This window comes from Cervus canadensis, chromosome 6, assembly GCF_019320065.1.
Source record: "Cervus canadensis isolate Bull #8, Minnesota chromosome 6, ASM1932006v1, whole genome shotgun sequence".
NCBI classification, from domain to species: domain Eukaryota; kingdom Metazoa; phylum Chordata; class Mammalia; order Artiodactyla; family Cervidae; genus Cervus; species Cervus canadensis.
The window spans coordinates 76,810,892-76,814,658 of record NC_057391.1 but is presented as its reverse complement, the minus strand read 5'-3'; positions in this window follow the sequence as shown (position 1 = coordinate 76,814,658).

The following is a 3,767-nucleotide window of genomic DNA, read 5'->3' as shown; positions in this document are numbered from 1 at the left end:
AATCGATCCGTAGTAACACACTCAAGCTTCCCTCCGGAAATTCGAGGGCGAGCCATTTAGTTCCGGCAAGCTGGTGTCCTCTTGGGACTTGAGATTGGTTGTTTGTGCGTGCTTTGTCGCTCAGTCGTGTCCGGCTCTTTGGACGCCGTGGACTGTAGCCAACCAGGTTCCTCTGTCCATGGGGATTCTTCATGCAAGAATACTGGAGTGGGTTGCCATGCCTTTCTCCAGGGGATCTTCCCAACCCAGGGATGAACCCAGGTCTCCTACATTGCAGGCGGATTCTTTACCGTCTGAGCCACCAGGGAAACCCAGTCATGTTTGTACCAATTGTCAAAGGATGTGAAACCTGTATTTATCTCCCGTGTTCTGGGTCTTTTCTTAGAACACTTCCTGGCACATAAAATCAGCTCAATAAAATTAGGTTTAAAAAAGCTACTTTGAAGCCAGTACTCTAACCTCTGCAGTAATTTGCAGAGTTCTTGTTCACTTGCTCAGTCATGTCCCGATCTTTGCAACCCCATGAACTGCAGCACGCCAGGCTTCCCTGTCCTTCACCATCTCCTGGAGCTTGCTCAAAGTCACGTCCATTGAGTCGGTGATGCCATCCAACCATCTCATCCTCTGTCATCCCCTTCTCCTGCCTTCAATCTTTCCCAGCATCAGGGTCTTTTTCCAGTGAGTCAGTTCTTCACATCAGGTGGCCAAAGTATTGGGAGTTTTAGCTTCAGCATCAGTCCTTCCGATGAACATTCAGGACTGATTTCCTTTAGGATTGACTGGTTTGATCTCCTTGCTGTCCAAGGGACTCTCAGGAGTCTTCTCCAACACTGTAGTTGAAAGCATCAGTACTTTGGCACTCAACTTTCTTTATAGTCCAACTCTCACATCTGTACATGACTATTGGAAAGACCATTGCTTTGACTATATGGACTTTTGTCAGCAGAGTAATGTCTCTGCTTTTTAATCCACTGCCTAGGTTTGTCATAGCTTTTCTTCCAAGGAGCAAGTGTCTTTTAATTTCATGGCTGCAGTGATGTGTAGCTTAATAAAAATGGCGATAAAAAGTGCCATGAAAGTTCAGGTTGAATGGTAAGTGGTGTTGTGTCTTACTATCTGTGAATCTTTAATGCTCGTGCTTTTACTGCCAGATATCATGCAACCATCAGTTGTTTATGAATGTCTAGTTCCACTCACTCTACAACCATCCAGTACACCATTTGGGGAGTCATTAGAAGGCTTGAAAAACACAGAGATGAAAAGATATGATCCCTGCCTTAAAGAGGCTGGCAAACTAATAGGCACACAGATGAACCATCTAGCTTGGGAAACAACCCCTCACGTGTGCTATCTGCATAGATGAGTCAGAGAAAGTCTCACCTATTATCACCTCAAACTGCACCTGACAGGTGAGACTTTTCTAGGTGACCTATAGAGGTCAGCAGGGACTTGGTTCCCTGGTGGCTCAGACAGTAAAGAATCTGCCTGCAATGTGGGAGACCGGGGTTCTATCCCTAGGTCAGGAAGATCCCCTGGAGGAGGGCATGGCAACCCACTCCAGTATTCTTGCCTGGAGAATCCCATGGACAGAGGATCCTGGCGGGTCCCAAAGAGTCGGACATGACTGAAGCAACTAGGCACGAGGCCACGCAAAGTTAGAGAATGTAAAACTGAGAAAAAAGCTTAAGATCACCCATCTTTGACTGAGGTCCTCCTTTTACGAAAAGGATAGATGAGGCCAGAGAAGAAGGGCAACAAGCCCAAGGTCACACAGCTGGCTAGTGGAAGATTCTGGACTGAAATCCAGTTACTCTGACCACCAGCTAAAGACAGTCCTTCTGTTAACTTTCAGTTTTAAGGGTGAATGGGAACCATCATTTCTTCCCAAGGGTGATAAACTCTGCATGTCTCTGTGAGTGTGGGTGAGGAAACAAACCTCTGAGAGTTCACATTTGTAACAAATCTTAAAAACAGTGTTTGCAGCATTTTTAACATTGCAAGGTGAATACCTACTAAGAATGCTTATCGAATGAATAGATGGATGTGTATGAACAAGGAGAAGGGGAGTGGCCATATATACAATATTACCTATGACTCAACGAAAACAGACAAGCCAGGGACACATTAATGTTTGTCCCCTGAGTACAAAGCCTGGGTGAGGGAGAGCGTATCTGTGGGTAAGTGACGTCTGTAAGCACCAGGTGTGTGGGGAGTCCAGTCTGTGATCCCAGGATTAGCCTTACCCTCCTGGGGCTCTATTTCATTATCTTCCTGAACATTAAATGACTAGATTAGATCTCTAAGGATTATCTCAGATCTATCTCAGATCAAAGACCTCAAGGAGGGAATGGATTTCATTTCACTGACATGTCTCGTGGTCTTGTGACACTGTACCCTTTTGTGTGTGTATGGGGGGGGCAGGGGGAGGGTCGCTTGCTGAAAATTGTATTGGGTAGAAAAGGAGCATTCCTACCTCTTAACATCTAATGCATCTGGCTCCACTCCCAAATCCCAAGCCCCATTTCTCTCCTCTGTTCATGAGAAATGAGAACTTGGAAAAGAGCTAAAGAGTTTGATTTTGAACTGCCTGTAGCAGATGAAACAGCTGTGGGCTGTTTCAATTTTTAGCACCTTGCTGGCCTTTTATTTCATTTCATATCCCAATCCATATCTAGGGAAATCAAAGTCCTGTGACTATTTATTCTCTCAACTGTCATGAAAAGTGTCCCCCTCCCCCAGACGGAGCTGATTTCTTTGGTTACATTTCACACTGTCATTCTGAGGCCACCTGCCACTACTCAGGACTCGATCTGCACCAAAGCTTCCGTGCTGCTTCGTCAGGTAGAGAATGCGGCACAGGGGAGGGGGGTGGAAAAAGAATACCAGTGGAGAACAGTTCATCTCTTTTGGAAACTAGTTTCTGGCATTTGACAAGTCAGTTAAAGGAGAGTAAGTCTCTAAAGGTTTTCTGCCATCTGCCTGAGAGTAGGCTTAGCTGCTCTAGCTGGGTCTGTGATCCCTAGCACAAGGAACTACAACACCATGACTGGAGGGCATCCTTGGTGCTGAGCCAAATTATAATTTCTTTCCCTAGAAATGAGAATTAACCTGAGCTTAATTCCTATCTGTAGAAAATAAAAATCAGATTAATTAAAAGGTTATACACCCTGACTCCCCATGGCTTTCACTGACATTCTTGTAGGGAATGGGCTCATTTAAGTTCATCTTGATCTCATCAACTAATGGATTGTTGTTGTTGTGGTCGCTCAGTCGTGTCCTACTGCTTGCGACCCCATGGACTGTAGCCCGCCAGGCTCCTCTGTCTGTGGGATTCTCCAGGCAAAAATACTGGAGTGGGTTGCCATTTCCTTCTCTGGCGGGTCTTCCCAATCCAGGGATCAAAACCATCTCCTGCGTTGATAGGTGGATTCTTTACCACTGAGCCACCAGGGATGCTCCCAACTAATGAACGCGAGAGTTAAATTCAGGTTCCAGCCCTTCTGCTCAGCTTGGTTCTGTGGTGCATTGCAGGGCACAGAATCGCACCCGGTGCTAGGGACCAGCCTCCTGATAGGTACAAGGTTACAGCAGGAATGTAAATTCTGTGAAAAAAAAGGTGCTAGCAATCGAAACATTCAGTCTGAGGCTGGTCAGGATGAGGTGGACTGAAATACGGTCCCCACCTTTGGGAACTTTGCAAAGCACTCACTGATCAGTTTTTGTGTGTATCACCTATGAGGTAAGGAAAGGTACAAAATGCACTTTAT